General features: G+C 40.6%; 1 pseudogene; it reads right to left on the bottom strand.

The window, feature by feature from the left end:
- Nucleotides 1-2536: 2536 nt before the first annotated feature.
- LOC102857460 lies at nt 2537-5486 on the bottom strand (annotated as a pseudogene).
- Between the last annotated feature and the right edge of the window lie 17738 nt (nt 5487-23224).

Raw genomic sequence — 23224 nt, 5'->3', positions numbered from 1 at the left:
TGATTGTGGCTACCTTTGAGAAGAATGGGGATCTCAGAACACTTAATTGTACTCATGAAAAACTATAATTGTACTAGGAAACAGTATCAGAACAGAGCAGGAAAACACTGCATGGTACAGGATCAGGAAAGATGTGCATCAAAGGTGCATCCTATCTCCATACTTTTTCAATTTATATGCAGAATAGACCATTCAGGCTGGACTTTTGTAGGAGAAATGTGGGTGGCATCAGATTGAAGGAAGACTCATCAAGAAACTGAATTATGCATATGTTACAACCTTGTTTGCTGAAACTGAGGAGGACATGAGATGTTTGCTGCAGAAGATTAAGGACTATAGTCTTCAATATATACTGAAGCTCTACATCAAGAAAACAAAGATTCTCACCACTGGGCTAATTAGCAGTTTCATGATGAACAGAGAAGAGATTGAGATTGTTGATAACTTTAGCTTACTTGGTTTCACAATCAACATCTTGACACCACCAGTTAGAAATCAAAAGATTAATTATATTAGGGAAAGTCTGCTGTCAGAGACCTCTCCAGAGTACTGAAAAACAATGATGTCAGTCTGGAGAACAAGGTGCATCTGATCCAGACCATGGTCCTCACAATTACTTGCTATGCATCTGAAAGCTAGACAATAACTAAACATGATAGAAGAAGGATAGATGCCTTTAAGTTATGGTGCTGGAAAAGTGTGTTGAACATACCATGGACTAGCAGGAGAAGAAACTGGTCTGTCTTGGAGAGGGTGAAACCAGGATGTTCCCTGGAGCCAAGGATTTTGAAGCTCTATCTCAAAATCTGGACATGTGGACAGGAGGGACCAATCCTTGGAAAGGGACATCATACTTGGAGAGGTGGAGAGACAGCACAGGAGAGGAAGACCCAGGAGGAGATAGATTGACTCAGTGACTGAAGAAATGGGATTAGGTCTGTCAGAGATGATGAGATTGGCTCAGAATAGAGGAGGGTTCAGAATTATTGTACATAGGGTCACTATGAGTCAAAGGCGACTTAATGGCATACAACAAGAAGTAGTAAGAAGCTATGCTGAAATCTCAAAGGCACACAGTTTGAATCTACCAGCTGTTCCGCAGGGAAAGGATGGGTAATCCTTTCTGTTTAACTGCCTCTGAAACCCCACCAGAAGGTCAATTATGGGTCCATTCCAACTGGATAATCCATAGCAACAACAGTGACAAAACTCCCTAATCTTAACTTTCTTGCCTTTCTAATTAGTGGCCTTTTCTGATTGGTGGAGAGGGACAACTCCCATTTCCTCAGCAACTACAGATGTTCTTCGGGTTTGTGCCCAGATTGCAGTACCCTTAGTTCCAAACTCATAATTATGCAGTGGGGTGGGGGAGTTGGCCCAAAGCTACAGTAGTTGTTGCTAACCCTTATTCTCTTGTATCACTTCTTTGTTGGACTCTCTTCTCTGTGTTCCTTTTGTTCTCTCTAACCCTATCAAGACGTTATTATGTTTAGGACTCACTCTGCCATGGCATGATCTTATTAACAGAAGACTTCTTCTCCACCATAGTCACAATTTATAAACAGCTACAAGTACATGTATTAGGTTTCCAAGACTTATGATGGGACACACTTCAATCCAGAGTGCCAGTGTAAGAGGCACTGACTGACCAGTTGAAAATTATTAAAATAGACTAATCTTACAGCTTGGATGTAAGTTGGGATTTATGAGGAGGAATATGGCATCAGGATTGGAGGAAGGCTCATCAGAAACATGCATTATGCAGATGATAAAACCTTGCTTGCTAAAACTGAGGAGGACCTGAAGCATTTGCTGCAAAAGGTCAAAGACTGTAGTCTTCTTTATGGATTGAAGCCCAATATCAAGAAGACAAAGATTCTCACCACTGGGCCAATTGGCAGCACCAACTGATGATAGAAGGAAACGAGATCGAGGTTTTTAACAAGTTCAGCTTGTTCGGCTTCACAATCTTGGCAACAGCAGCCAGGAAATAAAAATATTAATTACATTAGGGAAATTTGCTGTCAGGGAACTCTCCAAAGAGTTAAAGAGTAATGGTGTTAGTCTAGGAGCTAAGTTGCGCTTGCTCCAGATCATGGTCTTTGCAATTACTTGCTACGCATCAGACAGCCAGACAATGACTAAGGATGGCAGAAGAATTAATGCCTTTGAGTTGTGGTGCTGGAGAAGAGTATTAATCATACCATGAACTGCCAAGAGAACATATAGGGCTGTATTGGAGAAGATGAAACTAAGTTTTTACTTGGAGGCAAGGATTTTGAAACTCTATCTCACATACTTTGGGACCCATCCTTAGAGAAGGACATCATACTTGGAAGGGTGGAGGGATACTGCAGGAAAGGATGACCCTGGATAAGATAAATGAACAAGAACTGCAGTTATGGGGATAGGTGTGTCATAGTCAGTGAGACTGGTTCAAGATAGGGCAGGATTCAGAGCCATTATACATAGGGTCACTGGGAGTCACAGGTGACTCAATGACACATAACAAACACAACATAGCTTGGATCTCCCACTACAGATTCTCCCTAAAGGCTGGGAAGGGAAAAGACATGCAATTAGGTAGACACAGAAAATGCAAAGCCACCCAGCTACATAGATATGTAACCAAAACAAGATTCAGGGACTCATCACACAATAATGAAGAAAAGAAAATCAGCAATTATGATAAAAATCACTAGTGAGGGGCGAGGGAGGGGAAAGACTTCAGAAAATGCATTCTAATGACTTAGGAAGAGAAGTTAATTAGGCATAGTCTAGTGTACTGTGGGGGAAGGGTGGAGAGGATGTCAAAGCTGATCAAGGCTCATTTATAAAGCAATTCACAAGTGTTATTGCTGTCCAATAGAATTTAAGAATATTTTAATCCTAGACTCAACTTTTGAAAGGAAGTTATATGGTTATGTGTAAGTTTTGAGTCATGTTAGTTGTGAGAGATACAGCATTATCCTTGGGATCTACCTAGATTTGAGAGGGTTCTCTGGTCCAATTCTTACCTTCCATGAGGGTGACTCTGGTATGTTTGATTCAGACCATGGTCTTTGCAATTACTTGGTATGCACCAGAGAGCTGGACAATGACTAAGGATGACAGAAGAAGAATTGATGTTTTTGAGTTGTGGTGCTGGAGAAGAGTCTTGGACATACCATGGACTGCCAAAAGAACAAATAGGGCTGTATTGGAGAGGGTGAAGCAAAGCTGATCCTTGGAGGCAAGGATTTTGAGAAATGTGTCTTAGACTTTGGGCATGTAGCCAGGAGGGACCCATTTTTGGAGAAGGATATCATGGTTGGAAGGGTAGAGAGACAGTGGAGGAAAGGAAGACCCTGGATGAGAAAGACTGACACACAATAACTGGGATAATCGGAGTAGTTGACTCAATATAAAGCAGGGTTCAGAGCTATTGTGCATAGGATCCCTATGTACTTGATTCAAGGACACATAACAACAACAGCAGTAGCAAGGCATCTCCTTGCCTAGCTACAATTTGCCTATCAATGAACTCTTGTATATTGCTCAGATGCAGAACAAAGCTCAATGAGGCTTCTGAATTAAGACAGAATAAGGGAAAATCCTAGAGGTCTTTTTCTGAAAACCAACCAATAAAAGCCTGTCAATCAACAGCAGTTGGAGGCCATGACTGGCATGGGGATGGTGCAGGACTGACTGGTAGCATTTTCTTCCATTGTACATGTTGGAGAAAGATGTGAGCTGGGGTTCATAAGACAGCAGCTAACCAGTCAGTAGAATTTCTTCCTGCTTGAACAAATTCCATGGACAAGAAAGAGTAAGGCAACTTGGGGCCAACTCTTTGGTAGGAGTTTCATGCCTTCCATATGTAAATTCAAAAAAGTTTGTTGTTGTTGTTAAATACTTTTTTTTAATAAAATGTCATCTTCTTTATTTTGCATACTTTAATTTCAGAACAAAATAAACAAAACTCACAATACACAACCTCAAAGCCCCGCTTGTGCACTCGTTCCACAAAAGCGGAGTTGGCCACCTGCTCTTTGCTCTCACCAGTGATGTAATAAATGGACTTCTGGGTCTCCTTCATTGCGGGACACATATTCTGAGAGAGAGGTTATCTCATCTCCAGACTGGGAAGTGTGATAGCGAAGTAGGTCAGAAAGGCAATGCCGGTTAGTAGAATCTTCATGTATCCCAAGCTTCAGGTTTTTAGAGAATGCCTCACAGAATTTCTTATAGTTCTCCTTGTCTTCTGCCAACTCAGAGAAGAGCTCAAGGCCCTTCTTGACAATGTTTTTGCGGATGACCTTCAAGATTTTGCTCTGTTGCAGCATTTCACGAGAAATGTTGAGAGGCAGATCCTCTGAGTCAACCACACCATGGATGAAGTTCAGATACTCTGGTATCAACTCATCACAACTGTCCATGATGAACACACGACGAACATAAAGTTTAATGTTATTCTTCTTTTTCTTGTTCTCAAAGAGATCAAAGGGAGCCCGGCGAGGGATAAAGAGCAATGCCCTGAATTCCAGCTGGCCCTCTACTGAGAAGAAGTGCTTGACTGCCAAGTGGTCTTCCCAGTCATTAGTGAGACTCTTGTAGAACTCTCCATATTCCTCCTGTGTGATGTCATCAGGATTTCTGGTCCAAATGGCCTTAGTCTTGTTCAATTCTTCCCTATCAATGTACTTCTCCTTAATTTTTTTTTTGTTTTCTTTTTCTTGTCTTTACCAGTGTCATCCTCCTCATCTGAACCCACACCTTCTATCTTGGGATTCTCTTCGTCATCCTTCTCTTCCTCTTTCTCACCTTTCTCTTCTGCCTCATCATCACTGATTTCCTTCTCTTGTTCTTTCTCCAGATAGAGGGTGATGGGGTAGCTTCTTCACTACTTCTTTGACTCGTCTCTCTTCTAAGTATTCTGTCTGGTCTTCTTTAAGGTGCAAAATGACTTTAGTACCCCGACCAATGGGCTCACCATGGTCAGCACGAACTGTGAAGGAACCCCCAGCTGAAGACTCCCAGGCATACTGCTCATCATCATTGTGTTTTGTGATCACTACCACTTTCTCTGCCACCAGATAGGCAGAATAAAAGCCAACACCAAACTGACCAGTCATGGAGATGTCTGCACCAGCCTGCAGAGCCTCCATAAAGGCTTTGGTACCAGACTAGGCAATTGTTCCCAAGTTATTTATGATATCAGCCTTGGTCATGCCAATGCCTGTGTCCACAAGAGTCAAAGTACGTTCCTGGGGGTTAGGGATGATGTCAATTTTCAGCTCTTTCCCACTGTCCAACTTGGAAGGGTCTGTCAGGCTCTCATAGCAAATCTTGTCCAATGCATCAGAAGCATTAGAGATCAACTCTCTAAGGAAAATTTCCTTGTTGAAATAGAAGGTATTGATGATAAGAGACATAAGTTGGGCAATCTCTGCCTGAAAGGCAAAGGTCTCCACCTCCTCCTCTCCATGGTGCACTTCCTCAGGCATCTTGATGAAAAGGGTTCCAAGTACCAAAGAGGCGAGGGCAGGGTCTAAGAGCAGGCCGCACGAGAGCCGCCAACTGCGCTTTTGAGTCACTTGCCTCTCATAGCAACCCTATGTACAATAGCTGTGAAACCTGCTCTATCCTGTGCCAACTTTATTGTCTCTGACATACCTACCCTCATTACCCAAGTCACTGAATCAATCCATCTCATCCGAGGCCTTCCTCTCTTGTGCTGTCCCTCCAACATTCCAAGCATGATATTCCTCTCCAAGGACTGGTCCTTCCTTGAAACATGCCCAAAATAAGTGAGACAAAGCCTCAGAATCTTTGCCTTCAAGAAACAGCCTGGCTTAACCCTCTCTAGGACAAACCTGTTTGTTCTCCTAGCAGTCCATGATATAGTCAACACTCATCTGCAGGACCACAGCTCAAAGGCATCAGTTCTCTTTCTATTGTCCCTAGTCATTGCCCTGCTTTCTGATACATTGCAAGTAATTGTGAGGACTATGGCCTGGATCAGGCACACCTTTGTCTCCAGAATGACACTGTTGCTCTTCAGTACTCTGGAGATGTTCCTGATAGCAGAATTTCCTGATGCAATTTGTCTTTTGATTTCCTGGCTGCTGGTACCAAAAGTGTTGACTGTGGAGCCAAGCAAACTGAAGCTGTCAGCACTCTCAATCTCTGCACCATCTATCATGATGCTGCCAATCAGCCCACCAGTAAGATTCTTTGTTTTCTTGATGTTACACTTCAATAATGAAGACTGCAGTCCTTGACCTTCTACAGCAAGTGTTGACTTTCTACAGCAAGTGTTTCAGGACCTCCTCAGTTTTAGCAAGCAGGGTTGTGTCATCTGCATAAGGCAGGTTGTTGATAAGTTTTTCTCCGGTCTTGATGCACACTCCTCCTCATAGAGCTCAGCCTCCCAGATAATCTGTTCTGCATATAGATTGAAAAGGAATGGAGACAGAATACATCCCTGGCATACACCCTTTTCAGTTTTGAACTATGCAGTGTTTCCTTGCTCTGTTCTGTTAACTGCCTTCTGGTCTAAGAATAATTTTCACATAAGCACAATCAAATATTATGGGATTCCAAGTCTTCTCAGAATTAGCCACAGCTTATTGTGATTCACACAGTCAAATGTCTTTGCATAGTCATTGAAACACAGATAAACATTCTTCTGGTACTCTCTGCTTTCTGTCAAAATCCACCTAACATTAGCTTCAATATCCTTAGTACCATGGCCTCTTTGAAACCCAGCCTGCCGTTCTCTGCTGATGTGTTTTTGGACAGTTTTTCAGCAGAATCTTGCATGTGATGATGATGATGATAATAATTTTACTAGTTTATTTACAAAATTTGAAACATTGTTTTCCAGAACAGATTCTTCCAATTTCCTTCACCCCGCTACCCATCCATTCTACCACCCCAGGATTAATGCCTCTCTCCCCATGCCTCTACACATCTTCATCCCTCTACCCCCACCCTCCCCACCCTTGGATATTTATACTTATTAAACAATATTGGTTTTTAATACAATATTTGTCCTTGTAGGACTAAGTTTGTTCACTCAGCATAATGATATCCAGTCCCTCACAAGCTAGGTAATAATTTACAAAATCATTGCTCTTTCATGCTGCGTAGTATTTCGTTGTGTGAATGTACCATAATTTCTCAATCTATTCATTTGTGGTAGAATATCTGGCCTATTTCTGTGTTCTTGGGATGGTGAATAATGCTGCTATCAACATTGGTGTGCAAGTTAACGTTTGTGCCTCAGTTCTCATTTTCCCAGGGTATATTCTAAGTAGTGGAATAGCTGGGTGAGATATTGTTTGATAATTTCCGCACTCTGTCGGGTCATCTTTCTTTGGAATGGTAACAAATATAGATTCTTTCTAGTCAGTTGTCCTCTAGATTTTTTAGCACAACTTGGTAGTGCATCCAGGGCATCCTTGGACACACAAAATGTATGCATCTCTTGTTCTCACAACTGGACCAATAGACAACACAATAGATGGAGAGATGATTGAAGCTATCTTTTCTTTTTCTTACTTGGATCCATATTCAATACTTTTGGTACTAAAAGTCAGGAGATCAGGAGACATATTATTGCACCAGGAAAATCTACAGCAGGAGACCTCTCCAAATGATAGAAGAGTAATGATGTCAGTTTGTGGGTTATGGTGCACCTGATTCAGGCCATGCTTTTTTCAGTCACTTGCTATGCATCAGAGAACCGAACAATAAATAAGTCTAACAGATGAAGAATTGAGGCCTTAGAATTGTGGTGCTGGAGAAGAGTGCTGAAGATCCCTGGGACTGTCAAAAGAATAGATATGTCTTGGAGAAAGTGCAGCCAGAATGCTCTTTGGTGGTAAAGATGTCAAAGCTTTGTCTTACATACTTTGGACATGTGTCTAAGAGAGGCTATTCCTTGGAAAAGGACATCATGTTTGGAAAGGTGGAGGGTCAGTGAAAGACTCTCAACAAGATGGATTGACATCTAGTGTCAGCAATATCCTGGAAATAGTGAGGATGGAGCAGGTTTCAGATCTGTTGTTCATGGGGTCGCTGTGAGGTGTACTTGATTCAAATGGCACCTAACAACAAAAACAGCTTGTGTTTTCTTGGCTGAGAAAAAAACCATAAACATACCATAAGGGCATAACACAAGTAATGGAGTAGAATATGTAGAAGGGAGTGGAGGGAAAATTCATAAAGAAAAAAAAATTTCAATATTTGTAAATACCTATATTACCATTATGGCATTTTCATTCTGAATATTATACTTGTTAAACAGTTTATAAAAGTTTCCCTCACTGAAATCAACATACTTTTATTATCACATTAGAGGAATATAACTGGCTGTCACTGTTCTAAAAGAGTGGAAACCTTTGATATTCGATGCTCAGAAATCAGTTTTAGGATTCTACTTTGAAATTTCATGTTGTATCGTAGTAAAGCTGAGGTTTACTGCTTCCATGCAAGAAAGGTTCTTCATCCCGATTCTGCACTTACTTGCAGTGTAGCTGTGGGAGACTTCTAAAACACGTTTGAAACTCAATTTGATATTCTGTAAAATAGCTAGTGAAACCTACAATATGGAGTCTGTATTTGTAAAATATTTCAAATAGATATTAAAAATAATAGTTGAAGAAATAGCAACAAAAGCTACAAACAACAACAAAATAAAAGGAGTCTGGTTGGCTAGTGGCAAAAAGCTGAGCTGCAATCCCAAAGGCACTCAGTTTGCGGTAACCAGCTGCTCTGTGGGAGAAGGATGGGCAATCTCCTCCTGTGCAATTAACTGGCTCTGAAAACCAGGCTGGAGGGTCGGTTCTGATTCCACAGTACACATCATTAATCAAAACAGAATAAAATGGCAGCTCTTATGTTGTCTAGATTCTTTATACAAATAGTATAAAGTATGTTTGAGTCATGAATATCTTTAGGTCCTCACACTGAGTTATAACATCACGTTTTCCTACAGGGAGGAAATAATACACTGCTCAGGATTGTTCCCACTGACTGTTATGATTTTATGCAAAACTAAAGGCTGGATTATTTAGTTTGACCCAAGGATCCCTGGTTATGTGGTTCTTTACACATGCTATACCAAAGGTAAATCAGCCTGCAATATGCATTACATCTCAACATTGAGAAGAAAAAAATATAAGCACCATCTGTCAACAATTTCATTTTATCTGGATCAACAATCAACACTCATAGTAGCAGCAGATGATGTGTTACATTTGGAAATTCTACTGTCAAAGACACCTCCGAAGTTGTAAAGAGCAAGGTTGTCAGTTTAAAAAGTGAGATGCATCTGTTCCAAGCCATGGTATTTTCAATTGTTCCTATTCATCCAAAACCTAAGGCAGAGAATAATGATGACAGAAAAATGATTGATGTTTTTGAATTATGTTATTGAAATAAGAGGATTGCCTATCCCATGAACTGTCAAAAGAATCAATAAGTTTGTCTTGAAGGAGGGGCATCCAGAGTGCTCCTTAGAAGCAAAAATGGTGAAACGTGGTCTCACGTACTTTGGGCATGTTGTCAGAAGGGGCCAGTCCTTAGAAAAAGACATGATGCTGGGAAAGATAGAGGCTCAGAAAAAGACTTGAAGACTACTAACAAGTTGCATTGACAAAATCAGTTACCAATGGGCTCCAGCATGTTAGAGGTGGTGAAGATGGAGCAGGAAACGGCAAGGTGCAGATCTGTTTACACACATTTGCTATGAATCATAGTTAACTCAACTGGACCTAATCCAACTATCTAGTTTACTCTCCAAAACCTTTGGAATTCATTTTATGGATCAGTTTCTGAGAGATAAGTTAAAAGGGACATAAAATAAAGTTTCTTGATGTATAATTTTAATATACGAAAGTGGGAAAAGCACCAGTCTTTCACTTGTGCAGAACTTCCAGGAATCCAAAGCTCCTCTAACTGGACATAGAGCCGTCGTGTTCTGTTGAAAGAGGTGAACAACAGTGTGACATTCTGGCATAGTTATTCTTATTTTAAATTACAAATCACTTATAAATACATATAAACAAAAAGCTATATTCATATTGATTGAAAAAACTTATTTGACATTTACATCCTAGATGTGGTGGATACAAAGATTAATCTTAGCATAATAAAATAAATATCATAAATAATCAAACCATGAATAGCCTATATTATGCAAAATGCAGAACAATTGAAGCACTTACTGAAGAAAATTAAGGAATACAGCCATCATCAATATGTTATTGAACACAAGGGGTTCTTTCTGTAGTTATTTGCCAATAAGACAGACAATTGGAATATCCAAAGCACTTCATTGCAGATCTGGAAGAGCAGAGAGAATCCTCTCAAAAATAGCCTCCCCATTTAAGGGTGATCATTAGTTTTTTTTGTTTTTGTTTTTTTTAATTGATTTTTTAAAATTTATTTTATTATTTTTGTGTGAGTGTACCATCAAATCAGATCTTACTGGTACAGGAGGAGATTGTCCCTCCTTCCCCAGCAGAGCATCTGGTGGATTCGAACCGTGCCCCTCTGGGATTGTAGTTGCAGCTCCTTACCACTAGGCCACCAGAGCTCCCCTGATCATTAGTTTTTATACTTCTTTTCTTCTTGTTATGTGTTGTTGAGTAAACTCTGACTCATAGCGACACTATATGTACAACAGCTCTGAACCCTGCTCTGTTCTGAGCCAATTTCATTGTCTCTGACAAACCTACTCCCATTACCCCAGTCACTGAGTCAAGCCATCTCATCCAAGGTCTTCCTCTCTTGCTCTGTCCCACCATTTAAGCATGATGTCCCTCTCCAAGGACTAGTCTCTCCTCACAATATGTCAAAAGTATGGCAGACAGAGCTTCAAAATCCTTGCTTCCAAAAGCAGCCTGGTTTCACCCTTTCCAAAGACCTATTTGTTCTCTTAGGAGTCCATGGTATGCATATTCAGTACTCTTCTCCAGCACCACAACTCAAAGACATCAATTCTTCTATCATCCTTAGTCATTGTCCAGCTCTCTGATGCATGGCAAGTAATTGTGAAGACCATGACCTGGATCAGGCACACCTTAATCTTCAGACTGACATCATTGCTCTGCAGTACTTTGGAGAGGTCCCTGACAGTAGATTTTCCCAGTAAAATTCATTTTTTTTAATTTCCTGACTTCTGGTACCAAGAGTGTTGATTGTGGAGCTAAACAAGCTGAAGCTATTTATAATCTCAATCTCTTCACCATCTATCACTATGCTGCCAATTGGCCCAGTGGTGAGAATCTTTGTTTTCTTGATGTTGAGCTTAAAATCCATCCTGAAGCCTGTAGTCCTTGACCTTCTGCAGCAAATGCCTCAAGTCCTTCTCAGTTTCAGAAAGCAAAGTTTTTCCATGTGCATAATGGAGGTTGTTAATGAGTCTTCCTCCTATCCTGATGCTACATTTCTTCTTATAGAGCCCAGCCTTCCAGAGGATCTGTTTGGCATCCAGATTGAAAACGAATAGTTAGATAGAATGCATCCCTGGCTTCCACCTTTCCTGATTTTTAACTATCCATTGTTTCCTTGCTTTGTTCTGATAACTGCCTTGTGTTCTGAGTATAGATTTTGCATAAGCACAATCAAGTGGTTATACTCAATTAAGGCGTTAATTTGTTTAACATATTATTATTGCTTGTTCAAAGATACAGAATTTTTAAATTCAAAGAGAACAGTTCACATATTATTAGTAGCAAACAGACAGTTTGCATATGACTAAGGAAAATACTATTTCAAAAAATAAATGCTAATCCAGGAAAGATGTGTTTCACTTCAAAAAAAAAACAGGCAATTTAAGGTTATGACTGAGAAAAGTTTAACCTTAGGATTCTCACATACAGTTTCTAATTAACACACAACTTGAGGTACAGTTTACAAATGACTAAGAAAAGACAAATGCTAATTAAATGAAAGACATTTCTTCTCCTGGTAAACAGGCAGCTTAAGGTATTCTACATGACTGTGGAGAAGTTACAACAGGGTCTGGGGACCAAATAAATGTCAATTAGATGTTGTTCAAGTTTTGCAGGCTGGAGGCACATGATGTCAATCTTAGAATAATAAAGTATGTTTGAATAATCTTGCATTTGTTTATACCATCCTATCAAATATAGATGATATCTCAACATCAAGAAAACAACAGTCTTTACCACTAGATCAATAGGCAACAATATCATGATAGATGGAGAAAAGATTGAAGTTGTCAATGATTCCATTTAATTTTGATCCACAATCAATACCCATGGTAGCAGCAGTCAAGAAATTGAAAGATATTTTACATTGGGGAATCTGCTGTCAAGGACCTCTTGAAAATCCTAATGAATAAAAATATCAGTTTTAAAAGTAAGATGAAGCTGCTGCTTTTTTAAAATATTGAAGTCATTTATGAATGATCAGGACACTTTCCTAAAGTGATGGAGAGAGAGGGAGCTCTGGTGGCTTAGTGACAAGAAGCTGCACTGCAATCCTGAAGGTGCTTGGTTCAAATCCACCAAATACTCTACTGGAGAAGGAGGGACAATCTCCTCCTGTACCAGTCGGATCCGATTCGACAGTACACACACACACACACACATGCAAGCTCATGCAAGAAGAAAAATGTGGAGGTATTTTCTAAAATGGCAATTTGAACTTATGTCAAACTCAGTATGCAAGTGGCAGTCCTGGCGGCTGGTTTTATCTGGCCACCTCTTTTTATGAGTACTGAGAGTGTAGGTTTGCGTCTAACAATAAACACTTGGCACCAGCAGTCAGGAGATCAGGAAACATATTACATTGAGAAAATCTACTGTCAGGGCACTTCCAAAATACTTAAGAGTAAACATGACTAAGGCATGCTTGATACAGGCTATGTTCTTTTCAGTTACCTGCTGTGAATCTGAGAACTGAACAATGAATAAAGATGATAGAAGAAGAATTGATGCCTTTGAGTTGTGATTCTAGAGAAGTGTACTGAGTATACCATGGACTGCCAAAAGAACAAATATGTTTTGCAGAAAGTACAGTCAAAGTACTCCTTGAAGGCAAAGATGACAAAGCATCATCTCCATACTTTGGGCATGTTGCTAGAAGAGGGCTTAGAGAGAGACATCATGTTTGGAAAGGTCAGTAAAAGAGAGAAAGATCTCAACCAGCTGGTTTGACATGGTGACTGCAGCAAAGGACACAGGTATGTCAGAGATTATCAAGATGGCACAGGACAGAGATCATATCTGTTGTTTACAGGGTCACTTTGGTTGGTACTCAGCTCAATAGCACATAATAACAACAAGAGAACACCAGAGGCACTCTGGAAGAGAAGTTTAATGAAATACTACTACTGGAAAATGAGCTGCTGAAAATCTAGCCAAGTGTAGCTCTACTCTGATACACCTGGAGTCAATTTAAATCCAAGTTAATTTATGATGTCCCTGCATCCCTTTCCCTTCCCCATCCAACATTCAGCATTATTACCCTTTTTCTTTTCTTGGTATAAATGAAATCAGCCACTGTGATCCTCAGTTAGCTGTTTAAATAGGACAATGAATAAAATGGGCATTTACCCAGTAGCATTCAGATCTGAAGATTTGAAGGACTCTTATCTCTTTCTGCCAGAACCTGCCTAGAGGTAACTTGAGACAACTTATTTTTCAAACCCTCTTTCAAAGTAGTTTAAAGTTTGCTGTTTGCTCCTTTGTTTTATGATGGGAGGAAATACATGCACACATGCAATTGGTCTCAGTCATGTAAAAGTTATTTAATTGGCTGTTTGGGTTATTTGTTTATTTATTTTTAGTATAATCTTCTTGCACAGTTCAAAGGACGAGTTGGATTATTTTGTTTGAAGTTAAGTTCTCTGTCCCCTTTAGATCTGACTGAAATGAGCCTAATCTTCTTTTCTAGAGTACTTCCTCCAAATCCAGGAACATAGACTTGCCATTAGGTAGAATTCCATGAGAAACACTCTCTGCAAGCCTGGTGTTTGTATTAATTCTGGTTGCATTGATGGATACAGAAGTTGTATCCATTGCTTCATTTGAAGGTGAAGAAAGGATTTCAGTGCCCACTTCTCTTCAGGGCCAATTCCTTTGTTTCATTTGTGAGGAAAGTAGCTAATTCTTAATTATCTGAAAATTCCTGTGACCAGCACTATCTACCAGAAAGAATTTATGACTGATCAGATTGGCTAAGGGAAAATACTAATAAAATATTATCAATACATTAATATAAAGATGTCTGTGCTATTGATCTGTTATCTATTACTGAGATCATATTTTTTTAAAGTCATAAAGCACTTGTCATTTCCTCTCCATTGCAGAGAATGTAGGTGAGACATTCAGAGGGAAACAACAGGAATTATTATGCTGCACAATGTTTAGGGCCTCATCTGGTGGACGTGAATCTTGGAGGCTCGAATCTTCTGAAGCATCATTGTTGCCAGGCTGCCTCTTAAGTGCGATTGCCAAGAAAATTTCTCCAGTGCACTTCTTAAATTTGGGTTCTTCCTCCTCGTAATTAAGAATCACGAAAAAGGAAGGCAGGCTTTTTATTTTATTGGTTAATATATTTTACAAAGTAAGGAATTTGATTGTGTGGACTACAACAAACTGTGGCTAACTCTGAGAAGAATGGGAATCCCAGAACATTTGTTTGTTCTTATATGAAAACTATACTTGGACCAGGAGACATCATCAGAAGAGAGCAAGGGAACACTGTATGGTTCAAAATTGGGAAGAATATATGTCAGGGATATGTCCTATCTCCATATTTTTTCAATCTATATGCAGAACAGATTTTCTGGGAGGCTGGGTTCTATAAGGAGAAATGTGGCATCAGGATTGGAAGAAGACTCATCAACAGTCTGTGTTATGCAGATGACAAAACCCTGCTTGCTGAAACTGAGAAGGACCTGAAACCCTTGCTGCAGAAGGTCAAGGACTGCGCCTTCAGGATGGGCTTTAAGCTCAATATCAAGAAAACAAAGATTCTCACCACTGGGCCAATTGGAGCATCAAGATAGATGATGAAGAGATTGAGATTATTAACAGCTTTCATTTGCTTGCCTCCACAATCAAGACTTTTGGCATCAGCAGCCAGGAAATTAGAAGACATACTGCACTGGGAAAGTCCGCTATCAGGGACCTCTCCAAAATACTGAAGAACAATGATGTCAGTTTGGAGACTAAGGTTTGTCCCATACAGGTGATGGTCTTTGCAATCACTTGCTATGCATCAGAGAGCTGGACAATGACTAGGGATGATAGAAGGAGAATTGATGTCTTTGAGCTGTGGTATTGGAGAAGAGTATTGGATATACCATGGACTATTAGGAGAACAAATAAGTTCATCCTGGAGAGAGTGAAATTAGGATGCTCCTTGGAGGCAATGATTCTGAAGCTTTGTCTGACATGCTTTGGACATGTTGCAAGAAGGGACCAGTCCTTGGAGAGAGATGTCATGCTTGGGAGGGAGGGACAGCGCAATAGAGGAAGACCCTTGATGAGATGGATTTATTCAGTGACTAGGGTAATAAGGGTGGGTGTATCAGAAACAGTATGGCTATTGTACATAGGGTCACTATAAGTCATAGGCAACTCAACAGCAGATAACAACAACAACAACAACAAAATCATTTTGTAAAGGAAGAGGTGGAGGATTGAAGTAACACTAGCTAATTGCTAATGGACAGAAAAATATCATATTCCACAGAGAGTGACACGTCTCTGGGTCTGATGGGAGCATGAACAGATGAGCATGGTGGCCACAAGTTATGGAGTGCTATTAAGAAATTTAAGATTATTTAAACTTATCATTTAGTAGTTATAAAATAGTTACTGTTAGGTAAAACAGTCACAGAAACTGAAAGTAGGCAAAGTTTTCATTGTGGCTCTTGAGCAAGATTCTCTGCCCCAGTCTGGAGGGAAAGAGAGAAAGAGAGACAGGGTGGCAGGACAGGTCAGAGAAGTTCACATGTGGAGTGAAGATGTGGCATTACAAAAGACTTGGGGAGGAAGGGGCTATCCTCTGGCAGAGGAAGTAGTCATATAGCTTGCGGATTGGCTGCAGTTGCCGCTACTAGAGGTGATGCTGTTAAGTAGGTAGTCTCTTGGCAGAGGAAGCAGTTGTGGAGCATGCTGATTGGCTGTGGTGGTTGTCAGCAAGAGAGGTTGTTGCCTGCGAGTGAGTCAGCACAGCAGGGCCTATAAGTTAGGCTGCAAAACTGATCACCTTGTCCTTGAATTTTGGGGTTCCCCGTGCCTTTCTTTAGTCATGTAAAGTGCTTTAAGCTGCCTGTTTACCAGGAAGGAAGATGCATCTTTCCTGGAATAGCATTGTTCTTGTTGTTATGTGCTATTGAGTAACCTGCGACTTGTAGTTACCCTATGTACAACAGCCCTAAACCCTGCTCTATCCTGTGCCGATCTTATTGTCTCTGACACACGTATCCACATTTTACTAGTCACGGAAACAATCCATCTTATCGAGGGTGTTCCTCTCCTGCACTTTCCCTCCAATCTCCCAAGCATGACGTCCTTCCCAAGGACTAGTCCTTCCTTGCAACATGCCCAAAGTATGTCAGATGAAGCTTCAGAATCCTTGTCTCCAAGGAACAACATTTGAAACGCTTTTTCTTAGTCAACTGTTAACTATTTGATGTTGTTGTTGTTGTTATGTGCCGTCAAGTCGTTTTCGACTCATAGTGACCCTATGCACAACAGCCCTAAACCCTGCTCTATCCTGCGCCAAGTGCACTGCCTCTGACACACCCATCCCGATGACCCCAGTCACCGAATCAATCCATCTCATAGAAGGTCTTCCCCTCCTGCGCTGTCCCTCCACCCTCCCAAGCATGATGTCCCTCTCCAAGGACCCATCCCTCCTGGCAACATGTCCAAAGTATGTCAGACGAAGCCCCAGAATCCTTGCCTCCAAGGAGGAGCTTGGTTTAATCCTCTCCAAGATGAATCTGTTTGTTTTCCTGGCAGTCCAGGGTACATTCAGTACTCTTCTCCAGCACCACAGCTCAAAAGCACCCACTCTCCTTCTGTCCTCCCTAGTCATTGTCCAACTCTCTGATGCTTAACAAGCGATTGCAAATACCATGGCCTGTATCAGGCGCACCTTAGTCTCCAGAGAGACACTGTTGCTCCTGAGTACTTTAGAGAGGTCCCTAACAGCAGACTTTCCCATCGCAATACACTTTTTGATTTCCTGACTGCTGGTGCCAAGAGTGTTGACTGTGGAGCCGAGCAAACTGAAGCTGTGAACAATCTCAGTCTCTTCACCATCCATCCTGAACGCTGCCAATTGGTCCAGTGGTGAGAATCTTTGTCTTCTTGACATTGAGCCTCAGTCCATACTGAAGGCTGCAGTCCTTGACCCTTCGCAGCAAGTGCATGAGGTCCTCCTCAGTTTCAGCAAGCAGGGTTGTGTCATCTGCATAACACAGATTGTTAATAGATCATCCACCAATCCTAACGCCACGCATGTCCTCATAAAGCCTAGCCTCTCGGATAATCTGCTCTGCATAACATGTTGAAAAGGTATGGAGACAGGATGCATCCCTGGCGTACACCCTTCCCAATTTTGAACCATGCAGTGTTACCCTGCTCTATTCTGACTACTGCCTCTTGGTCCAAGTATAGGTTGGTTGTCTACTTACTAGTAACGATATGTAAGCTGTTCTTGTTGAATGTAAAAATCCCATAACTTTAACAAAAGTAACATGTTAAGTAGATTAATATCTAACTCTAGTCTTAATTTGTTCAGACATTCTTCTAGATCCTATAGCCCTGCTGTGTCCACTTGCCATACAGAGGTAACTTGTGGTTGCTGTGAAGCTGAACACTGTGACACGGATCTGTCAAATGTAATAATGGTTACCATGGTGTACAGTATTTGGTGGAACTCCCAATTAAAACAAGTTGGAAGCAGGAGTGGTATCCACTTCTGTAATAGCTTGCCTCCAGAAACCCTATGAACCTGAAGAAAGGATGAAAGTCACACGAGTGTTGAGGACTTTCATTCATAGGGTTGCTATGAGTCGTCTATGACTCGACAGCACTTAACAACAACAGCTATTAGAAGGGAAAGCAGGTTTAGAGATAATTCTCACTGTTTCAGATCTGCAATAAAGTGCTTTGAATATTGCAATCTGTTTTATTGGCAATTGACTATGGAAAAAACCCTTGCATTCAGTAACACAAGTACGCATGATTCAGCAACACTTGCATGTGGCTGTAAAGACAGCTTTCTCTAAGTGCAACTAAGGTGCTCTTAAGAGCCCAGGAAGATGAGACTACCTCACATACCACAGGCATACTGTCAGGAGAGGCCATTCTCTGGAAGAAGATATCATGCTGGGGAAGGTGTATTGTCAGAGAGAGAGAAGGAGATCTTTAGCAAGATGGAGTGAAATAGTTACTAGAGCAATGAGTTCAAGTATGTGAGAGATGGTGAAGACAGATGTGTCACAATGAGTTATAGTTGATTCGTTGGCACCTAACAACAACAACTCACAATGGAATATTCCATCGTATTAGCTTTTTCATATAAAGAAATTTATTTAATTTTATGGGGTGGGGAACAGATGGGAATATGTTCATTCAAGATGCCTGTCTCTAAGGAGAGAGCACTGGTGGCCTAATGGTAAGAAACTACGAATTCAAAGGTACGAAGTTTGACTCTACTAGAAACTCCAAGGAAGAAGGATGAGTAAATCTCCATGTGATTAACTGCCTCTGAAAACCCACTGGAGAGTCAGCTACGGGTCACTTCCTACCTAAAGGCACACAACAACAATAACAAAAAGGTTATACAGGAGTAATAGCATGATTCTTGAAATCTCTTAAAAGAGTTAGATTGTTAAGTGCATTAACAATAACCTGGAATTGCATAAGCTTCTCATTGAGGGTGTGTGTTTTAGGTTTTTTAATGCTTACATTAGCTGAATTCAGGCTTCCAGATCTGAATCCTTTCAAGGGAAAATACTTTCATTCAGTATATCGTAAGAAAGGAGATGAAATAAGAAAGTCAGAGCAAACCCAACAGCAACTCACTTAAAATTTAAAACAGTTAGAATTTTCTTTCTCATTGCTTAATACCAGGTCAGAAGTTCCTATTATTATGCTAATAAAAGGCCATGACTGGGATTTCAGGCTGGAGGCAAACTACAGGATATAAACTTGATAAGAGGTGGAAAACCAACTCCATTTCTTAAACTGAAGGAACTGAAGAACAGGTGTAAGCCTTAAAATACTTAAGGATGCTGTGGGCAGGATGCTGAATGACCCAGGAACAAAAGAAGATGGAAGAAGTATAATGAGTCACTATACCAAAAAGAATTGGCTGACACAGAAGGTTTTCATGAAACAACATATGATTACAACCTAACTTGGGAGAGACTGGAGAGGATTATGCTACGTGAACAAACTCAGTCCCACAAGGACAATTATTGTATAAAATCATTATTATAGAATGAGTATAAGGATCTAAGAGGGTTGGGGGAGGGTAGAAGCAGAGAGATGAAGATGTGCAGGGGGAGAAGGGGATTAATTATGGAGCTGTACAATTTTGATGGGTTGGGGGTGTGAGGAAAATTGAAAGAATCTGTTCTTGAAATCAATGTATTGAAATTTTGTAAATAAACTAGTATAAAAAGAAATAAAGTAAACAACAAGGAAAAAAAAAGAGGTAATGATGGTGAAAAAGGAAGTTCAAGCTGCTCTGAAGGAACCGGCAGAAACCAAGGCCCTAGGACTTGATTGCATGTCAATTGACATATTTCTGCAAATATGCTCACTAGGTTATGCCAAGAAATCTGAAGGACAACTAACTGACAAACTGACTGGAAGAGATCCATATGTATTCCCATTCTCAAAAGAAGGTGCCCAAAAAGAGAGTGTGAAAATTATCAAGCCATACCACTACTATCACACACAGGCAAGGTTCTGCTGAAGATTATCCAAAAACAACTGGAATAGTACATCAGCAGAGAACTACCAGAAGTGAAAGAAAGCTAGGCTTAGAAGAGGCTGTGGCAATAGGGACATCATTGCCAATTTTAGTTGGCTCTTATCCCAGAGCAAGAGTAACAGAAGAATGTCTGTGTTTCATTGACTATGTAAAGACATTTGACTGTGTGGATCACAATAAACTGTGGCTAACCTTGAGAAGAATGGGAATCCCAGAACACTTAATTGTGCTCATTTAAACCAGTACTTGGACCAGGAAGCAGTAATCAATCAGAACAGAGCAAGGAAACACTGCATGGTTCAGAATTAAGACAGGCAAGTTGTGTCAAGAAATCTGGAGAACAACCACTTGGCCAACTGACTGGAGGAGATCTATATTTGTTCCTATCCCAGAGAAAGGGGACCCAAGAGAGTGTGGAAACTATAGAACAATCTCACTGATTTCACATGCAAGCAAGATTTAACTGAAGATTATCCAAAAATGATTGGAACAGCACATCAACAGAGAACTACCAGAAGTCCAGGCTGGGTTTAGAAGGGGTTGTGGTACTAGGGATATTATAGCTGATGTTAAATGGATCTTAGCTGAAAGCAGAGAATGCCAGAGGAATGTCTATCTGTGTTTCATCAACTATGCAAAGGCATTTGACTGTGTGGATCATAACAAACTGTGGCTGACTCTGAGAAGATTGGGAATCCCAGAACGCTTGATGGTGCTAATGTGAAACCTATACTTGGACCAGGAGGCAGTCATCAGAACAGAGCAAAGGAACACTGCATGCTTCAAAATTGGTAAGGGCGTACGCCAGGGATGCATCCTATCTCTATACCTTTTCAACCTGTATGCCGAACAGATCATCCAGGAGGCTGGGCTCTATGAGGAGAAATGTGGGGTCAAGATTGGTGGACGATTTATCAACAATCTGTGTTACACAGATGACACAACCCTGCTTGCTGAAACTGAAGAGGACCTGAAGCACCTGCTGCAGAGGGTCAAGGACTATAGCCTCCAATATGGATTGAGGCTCAATGTCAAAAAGACAAAGATTCTCACCACTGGACCAATTGGCAGCATCAATCAGGATGGATGGTGAAGAGATTGAGATTGTACACAGCTTTAGTTTGCTTGGCTCCACAGTCAACACTCTTGGAACCAGTAGCCAGGAAATTAAAAGGCGCATTGCCATGGGGAAGTCTGCGGTTAGGGACCTCTCCAAAGTACTGAAGAACAACGGTGTCTCTCTGGAGACTAAGGTGCATCTGATATAGGCCACGGTCTTCGCAATCCCTTGTTATGCATCAGAGAGTTGGACAATGACCAAGGAGGACAGAAGGAGAATTGATGCTTTTGAGCTGTGGAGCTGGAGAAGAGTATTGAGAGTACCATGGACTGCTAGGAAAACAAACAGATTCATCCTGGAAAGGGTTAAACCGGGTGGCTCTTTCGAGGCAAGAATTCTGAGTCTCCGTCTAACATACTTTGGACATGTTGTAAGAAGAGACTGGTCCTTGGAGAAGGACAACATGCTGGGGAGGGTGGAGGGACAGCGCAGGAAGACTGTCTATGAGGTGGATTAATTCAGTGACTGGGATAATCGGGATGGGAGTGTCAGAAACAGTGCGATTGGCACGGGACAGAGCAGAGTTTAGGGCTATTGTGCATAGGGTCGCTGTGAGTCGCAAGTGACTCGACGCCACATAACAACAACAACATTTTAGATGCTGTGATCTATATCCTGTTAAGTACAGTAGTAATATTTATAGGTATCAGAAATCCTGGATGCTATTCTTGCATTTGTATGAAAATCAAGACATTCATCAAGATGGCACATAACAACAACAACATGCATCAAGTAATTAAAATGTGATTTTTAATTTAAAATAAGAATAATTATGCCAGAATATCACACTGTTGTTCAGCTCTTTCAACAGAACATGGTGGCTCTATGTTTCAGAGAGCTTTAGCTCTCTGAAAGTTCTGCATAAGTGAAGGAATTTGGTGCTTTCCCTACTTTAATATATTAAAAATTTAGGTCAAACAAACAGGCATCAGGAAAGGATGCCCACTGTCACCACTTCTTTTCATTATTGTATTGGAAGTGCTTGTTAAGACAATATGACAAGGGAAGGAAGCAAAAGGCATCCAGATTGGCAAAGAAATGGTTAAACTGTCACTACATGCAGATGATATGATATGTACACAGAAAAACCCAAAGACTCAACAAAAAGACCTGTTAGAGTTAATAGACCAGTTTAGTAGAGTGGCAGGATATAAGATCAATATCCAAAAATTAGTAGGATTCCCCCACAGTAACAAAGAGAACTCAGAGAAGGAAAAATAGAAAACAATGTCAATTGCAATAGCCAACCACAAATTGAAATACTTGGGAGTGAACCTAACTAGAGATAAAAAAGACCTATACAAAGAAAACTACAGAGCATTTCTGAAAGATACAATAAAAGAACTAAAGAAATGGGAAAATGTGCCCTGTTCATGATTAGGAAGATTCAATGTAGTGAAAATGGCAGTCCTACCAAAAGCAATCTACATGTTCAATGCAATCCCAATCCAGATACCATATTCATTTTTCAAAGAGTTTGAAAGGGAACTTACCAAATTTATTTTGAGAGAAAAGAGACCCCAAAAGCAAAACACTTCTGAGAAACAAAAAATGAGGTTGGAGGCATAACACTCCTGACCTCAAAACCTACTACCAAAACAGCACACTACTGGTACAATAACAGGCACATAAACCAATGGAACAGAGTTGAGAACCCAGAAATGGATCCAGCTATCTATGATCAACTGATATTCGACAAGGAAATCAAAGCTCTCAAATGGGGAAATGACAATTTCTTCAACAAATGGTGCTGGCAAAACTGGACTTCCACCTGCAGAAAGCTGAAATAGGATCCACATCTCACACCATACACAAAAATCAACTCAAGGTGGATCAGAGACCTGGGAGTAAAGCCCCAAACCATAACAATTATAAGAGACAAACTGGGATTAAACTTAGAAGCGCTAGTCCAAGGTATAAAGAGTCTGCCAAATACAACCAGCAATGTACAATCCAAAGAGGATAAAATTGATGTATGGGACCTTCTAAAGACTAAGTTCCTGTGCACATCAAAATTTTTTCCAATAGGGTGAAAAGAAAACATACAGACTGGGAACAAACATTTGATAATACCATCTCAGACAAGAGTCTTATAACAAAAGTTTACAGAATGCTCCT

This window comes from Elephantulus edwardii, unplaced genomic scaffold (genome assembly GCF_000299155.1).
Source record: "Elephantulus edwardii isolate Elephantulus edwardi_28Jun2011 unplaced genomic scaffold, EleEdw1.0 scaffold00166, whole genome shotgun sequence".
In the NCBI taxonomy this organism is placed as follows: domain Eukaryota; kingdom Metazoa; phylum Chordata; class Mammalia; order Macroscelidea; family Macroscelididae; genus Elephantulus; species Elephantulus edwardii.
This window is presented reverse-complemented; position numbering and strand designations above follow the sequence as displayed.